General features: G+C 33.8%; 1 pseudogene across 1 annotated transcript; it reads left to right on the top strand.

The window, feature by feature from the left end:
* The first annotated feature begins 841 nt into the window (after positions 1–841).
* Positions 842–3,602, top strand: LOC105973188 (wall-associated receptor kinase 2-like; annotated as a pseudogene). The gene is made up of 3 exons (XR_016033104.1): positions 842–1,828; positions 1,914–2,081; positions 2,186–3,602. The product of XR_016033104.1 is annotated as a wall-associated receptor kinase 2-like (transcript).
* Positions 3,603–7,111: the final 3,509 nt, after the last annotated feature.

Consider the following 7,111-nt stretch of genomic DNA (forward strand, 5'->3'; position numbering starts at 1 on the left):
TAATTTGTGAAATTTGAGTTCAAATTGAGGTTATATTAAATTAAAGGATGAAATTAGAGCATATTAAAATATGAGTGGTTATTTTAATCTTTTACAAACCAATGGCCATGTGAATTTTTTTGTAAAAAAGTTTATTGTCTGAACCTCTTTATGAATAAGTACCCATTGATGGACTTATTTGTAAAGTGCCCTAAAATATATAGTTTTTCTTATTCAATAAATAATATTTAATGAATTTGCTTTAGTTGTTAGTTTAAGTGTTTAACTATACTTTTCACCAACTCAAACAAATTCGTATTTTTAACTCTCAAAAAGAGGTGATACTGCAAAACTTCATTTGATTTGGTTCCTCTATCTCCAATAAAAGTATACGTATGTAATTTATTTTGTATTTCAAGATTTCAAGACATTTTGAAATTTAAAGGTGAAGCAAAGGATACTAAATATTATTGGACGAACAAAATTATGTGATAGCACATTGCAGTTATCTAAAAATGATATGATTAACAAGGACTTTAGCTCGATTTTATGTTAAAGTTTGAAACCAATTTATTTCTTGAAGCTCTAACACAGTTTTATTTTATTTTATTTTTGCTTATTCAATGATGTTAATGTCGTGCTGGGATGATTAGTTTAAACAATTCCTTGTAAATATTTAGAGAATACAATTAAGATGGTTGACAATTTTGCAGTACGTGAGGGGTTATCATTTAATTTGACAATGTCCTAAATGTGACAACTTCAACTAAAGGGTATTATATTATATATACATTTCTTGGCAGCTATCGTGCCGGTTACTGCATCAACTAAGAGATGTATACAAACAAACTCTGATGTAACATGATACATCTAATAAATATTTTGTTAATGCATCTTAGATAGCTCAAAAAAATATTTGCAACAATGCTAACAAACATTCTTCTATGCTTGCTCTCTCTTCTCTTCCAATTTGTACCGATCGAATGTGCAGTGGCAGCTTCCAATGAAACCAGCACGAGGAGACCTCCATCAGCTATCACAAAAGGTGTAAACATAACTAAGCCCGGGTGCCAAAGTAAGTGTGGGAATTTAGTTGTTCCATATCCATTCGGCATAGGCTCAGAATGTTATATACACCCTTCGTTTGACATCAATTGCGATACTTCTTTCAACCCTCCAAAGCCCTTTATTGCACTGACAAAACTTGAAGTTATCGATATAACAGATTCACAAATGAGGATAAAAAACTATATGGCTGCCATCTGTTACAACAAAACAGGCAACGTCATCAGGGAAGAACAACTCAGCAGTATCGAATTAGATCTACCTTTTAGCTTTTCTAATGCCAATAAGTTCACAATTGTCGGATGTGATGATCTTGGCCAACTAGTCGGACTTGAGGGTATTAATTTCACTAGCGCTTGTCTTTCCACTTGTTCTGCAAGAGAGCAAGTCCGTGATGGTCCCTGTAATGGTATAGGTTGTTGCCAAACCTCAATACCAGGGGGCCTAACAAAATTTGATGTTTCTCTAAGCAGCTTATATAGTCACAGGGATGTGTGGTCCTTCAACCCTTGTAGTTATGCCTTTCTTGCAGACCAAGGTAGCTTTACACTTCATTCCTCTGACCTCAACGACGACACTTTTAAAAATAGAACAACTGAGAATGTTCCACTGGTCCTGGATTGGGTGATTGGGAACAAAACTTGTACTGAAGCTCAGAAATCCAATGATTATGCATGTCACAAAAATAGTACATGCATTGACTCCAACACCACTGTTAATGGATACAACTGCATATGTTTTCACGGATATGAGGGCAACCCATATCTCGAACCGGGCTGCACAGGTTACTTTTTTTTTTCTCTTTTACCCACACATACAATGTTTTAATAAACGTACTATAAATTATGATGTTCATTTATGAATTTCAGATACAAACGAATGTGAGAATAGTCCATGTGTACCAATTGCCGTATGCACTAATTCTCTTGGTAGCTATAATTGTTTATGTCCTCATGGCCTCATGGGTGATGGCACAAGAGATGGATCTGGCTGCTTTAAACATAAAAAATCTATCTCAGCTATGAAGTTGTCATTAGGTACCCGTGATTGATAAAATCCTATTCAATTTATTTACTTTGTTTCAACGATGCCGGATGGGGATAAATATCAAATATAAGAATTTGAAAATTTCAATTTTCAGGTATCGGTTTAGGGTTCGTGGCTATGATAATTGGCATTACTTGGATATACTTTACCATCAAGAAGAGGAAACTCATGAAACTACGACAGAAGTTTTTCCACCAAAATGGTGGTTTGCTATTGAAGCAGCAATTGTCTTCTGATAAGGGTGGTGTGGAATCAACTAAAGTATTTTCTGCTCAAGAGCTTGAGAAGGCTACCAACAACTATTCCGAGGATCGGATACTCGGTCGAGGTGGTTATGGAACAGTTTACAGAGGGATACTAAGCGACGGACGTGTTGCTGCAATCAAGAAATCCATAAAATTGGATGAGAGCCAAATAGAGATATTCATCAACGAGATGGTTATTCTGACTCAAGTTAACCACAGAAATGTGGTGAAACTTATGGGATGTTGTTTGGAAACTGAGGTACCTTTATTAGTATATGAATATATTTCAAATGGTACCCTATTTCACTATATTCATAACAGAGAGAAAACACCTTGGTTTTCTTGGGAAAATCAGTTGAGGATTGCCACAGAGGCCGCGGGTGCACTTGCATATCTTCATTCTTCAGCTGGAATGCCAATTATCCATAGAGATGTTAAATCTCTCAATATATTATTAGATGAACGTTACACTGCAAAAATAGCAGATTTTGGAGCTTCAAGACTGATTCCTACTGATCGAACACGAGTGACCACTCTTGTACAGGGAACTTTTGGTTATCTCGATCCTGAGTATTTTCGTACAAGCCAACTAACAGAGAAAAGTGATGTATATAGCTTTGGGGTGGTGTTGGCTGAACTCCTAACAGGGAGAAAACCTGTCTCTACTGAAAAGAGTGAAGAAGAAATTAATTTGGCTACATACTTTGTAGCGTGTATGAAGGAAAATCGATTGTTCCAAATTATCGAGCCACAAATAATGAGAGAAGGGAGTTTGGAGCAAATCAGTGCAGTGGGTGAGGTTGTTAAGAGATGTCTCGAGTCAAAAGGAGAAGAAAGGCCAACTATGAAAGAAGTGACAATGGAATTGGAGAGGTTGAGAAAGTATAATAATATGCATTCCCACAAACAAGAAGAAAAAATCCCTCGCAGAAACATGGGATTAACAGGTGAGAAGCAGCCTGATCTATATCCAGTTCCAATAAATCTTTGATTTCAACTATGGGCAGTACAATATGGAGAGTGAGTTGTTCCATGCAATCAATACCTCTCGTTATTCAGAAGGAACATAGAAGTTATTCAGGATATAGTTTTTCCTATGATGCTCTTTCTTAATTCATATTTTTCCTATATTATTCTTCTAGTATACATAATTTGTCAGTTAGAAGAGATAATATAACTTGTCGTTAAGCAATTAGCATACTCAAAGAGTCGAGGAACAATCAGTTTTCTTTTGTAAAAGAAGAAAAAATAATATTGTATGTTACATATTCTCTTGTTGTATTGAGCATTTGAACTTGTTGGTTGTATCAAATTTGATGATTATTTTTAGTTTCTTGCTATATTGTCTTAAGCATCAACCATGAAGAGACTATTCTTTGTTTGTGTTTACCTTCCCTAAATTTTCTTAAACCCCTTAAACTTCATTTTGTTAGTTTAAAGGATCATTTGAAGTATAAATCAATTAATAGAATAATGACAGCATGTTATGCACAATACTCATTTGTTAGTTTACATGCATGTGTTCCCTCACAAGAACAATACTCATTTTGAAATGTAAAAAATAAACGCACGCAACACAGCGACCAACATACCACCTTGAAGGACCATTACCATCGATCGGCTCTCCTCTGTGAACTGAGCCGAATAAAATTTTCAAAGTTAGAGAGAGAAAGATAGGGAAATTGAGTTTCGCTAACTTATCACTGTGCACGTAGATTTTTTTTTTTTTTGAAGTGTTTTACTAACCCAAACATATTGTAACTGATAGTTATAGTTGTTAAATGATAGCAGTGCCCCTTCAGGTAAAATCCTGGCTTTTAATGCCTATAGTAGCTCTCTAGCGCCTCTATAAAGCGCATTTGTTTGCCATCCTAAACAAATCTAATATATAGAAAACAATTACGAGTATACTAATGAGTACTCATTTCTATTACACCAATAAAAAGTTAAATTAACCGATTCCTAATATCTTGCTTAATTAACATAATTACCAGAGTAATTTCATTCAAAACCAAAAAAACAATAAAAAAAAAAATCAATCACATATAAACGAGTGTCAATGTCCACATCAGTCCTTTAAAAAAAAATGGGTAAAATAAATTAAAAAAATCTAAAAATGCCTTCGAATATTTATCTAGTTTTCCCGATAATATTTGAAGAAAATGTGTGGAAATTATCCTATATTAACATTTAAAATTATATTTTCTTACTTAATTATTTTTCTTTGCCACCGCCTTTAACCGGCACAACTCCGCCTTCAATCGCCACAACTCCGCCATCAACTATATCGGATCGAAATTATAGAGTTTGAGAGAGAGACGAAAAATTGAATTCAACCACCATTCCCGTTGCTATATTTTTTCAAAGTGTTCATCACTACCGAGCTGCATCGAGTTATTTATTTGCAAACTGTCAAATGACAATCGCAACACAAAATTTCTTCAAGAAAATTCGATTGAAAGACCGTTACGTAATCAAGGCCCAGTAGAATAATCGATCCCAAGAAATGCTCAATAGAATAATTTTGATGGTTCCTAATTTTTCTATTTTTTAGAACAATCCTTTCATTGAAAAGTTAATTAATTTTCCTGAAAATTAGGAATTACTATTATAAACTGAAGTGGGCATGTCACGGTTTTTTTGCTCTGGTATTAGTAATTATGTCATTAATTATGCTTTGTCTTCGATTCAATTCAATTAACTAAAAGTCATACTAAAGTTGATTGTGTTTGTCACTACAAGATGTGTAAATAATTATTATGTTTAAGAAATTAAAGTAAATGCTACGCGTAATCATTCTTTAGTTGACTATGATTCTTTGGAACATAAAATCTTGCAAGTTGTAGCAAATTTATAAATTATTTTAGTTTGCTTATTAAACAGAGATTAAAGCTCTTACAGTTATGATGGTTGTGCACAATTAGTGGGAATATTCAAAAAATAATAGGGAATATAATTAGGACAAAGAACAAGCTAACAATAGACATGATGCCCGAGAATGAAAGATCATTATTGTTGTGAACGCACATTAGCTCAAAATCCTCATCACAAAAAATGCTAACAAAAATTCGAATGGACCTTCGTGACTTTTAATGGAACTGTAAAAAACGGTATCAACATAGCTAAGCTTGGCTGCGAAAACAAATGTCGGCATTTAACTATTCCATATCCATTCGGCATTGGAATAAAGTTCGGGTGTTCTATACACCATTCCTTCAGCAATCATATGCAACACTTCATTCAACCCTCCAATTAATAAAATGTGTTTAGTTTGACAATGTCTTAAACATATGGAGTATTTTTAGTGAATTGAAGTAATTGGTTTTACAGGTTGCGCATTATTCTATGTAATATTTAATTGTGTTTCGTATGTTACAACTTTGGATCAAAAGGTTAATCTTATATTTTTTTATAATGTCGTTTTGATTTCATTTAATTGAATTCGATTTATTACAATGAGATTGTTATTACATTTTTTTTCATTTTGAAACCGATCCATGTGCGTTGCACGTGTGAATGTACTAGTATTAGGGTGAAGGTACTAGTATTATTAAATTGTTAATTTTTTTTTTTTTTTTGTTAAATGTGATTTTTCAATAATATTTATATTAAGTAATTACCTATAAATTTAATAACATGGTGTATAGTAGGTACTAATTTTATTAAACAATAGCATTTAATTTTGGAGTTTTTACTTTAATTGAAAAAAATGGGTTTAATAGTATGTTGGCAATATTAGAAAAATATTCGTTACTTTTTTTGTTAGGAAAGAAAATTTTATCAGGCATAAGAAGCCATATCGTGGGGAATAATCGATCCCTCTAAACAATTCAAACTAGAAGCCGTAGCAAACACACGTGCTAATCGATTTCTGCAACGCTTAACAAAGGAAAATTTGCACAAAACAAAAGATTGAGCTACAACCAAACACACCTCAATAGAACCAAACGACGAAAAGAAGTCACCTTCTACAATTATTGAATCCCAACCCTTAGCGCTCGCACAACGGATTGCCTCTAATGCCGCACATACCTCATAACCGACAGCTTGTGGCTACCCCGGAAAGTATCTAACCGACCACCATGCATATTCACGTTTCCAATCCCAGGCAATAAGCGAAATAGAATAGAAGTCCATTCCCCCCCCCGAAATAGTAGTATCAATGTTAATTTTCATAGTACCTTCTGGTGGTGGTTTCCAAACAGCAGGTAGATGAATCTTTTTGGAAGTTGTTTGCATTGTCGAAGCTTTGGAAGTTTTTTGGAAGCTTATAAAAATTTGCGATAATATCAGTAGGAATCAAATTCCGAATTGGCTTGTCTCTTGGTGGGAAATTTTTGGTGCAATGGCAGACATTTTGCCTGAAGAGATTAAATCTCTCCTAGAAGAATACTCTATTAGTTTTTCTTCTTTTAAAACTCACAATACAGGTAGTAAAACTATTTGTATGTTTTTTGTTGATTCCGGTATTCCATGGGTTTGGAAATGGAAACCACAATTCGGGTTCACGACCAATGGTACGCCGTGTTTATGGAGAATTCATACTACTAGGTTTTGGAATAATCTAAATGTTATTACTCCTGGCTCCAATGAGTCACCTTTACAGGAAAATATTCGTAGGATTAAATTCAAAATGGAAGATCATAGATCTCTGCTAAGAAGACTTCATATAGTCTTCCTTGTTCTCTGAGTTCTCCAAGCAGTATTTTGACATTTTCTCTAAAGAAAAAATTATGGATCTTTATATGGACCACATTAAGAAGGACTTATTCAAT

This window comes from Erythranthe guttata, chromosome 8 (genome assembly GCF_056151865.1).
Source record: "Erythranthe guttata isolate IM_541 chromosome 8, IM_541, whole genome shotgun sequence".
Classification (NCBI taxonomy): domain Eukaryota; kingdom Viridiplantae; phylum Streptophyta; class Magnoliopsida; order Lamiales; family Phrymaceae; genus Erythranthe; species Erythranthe guttata.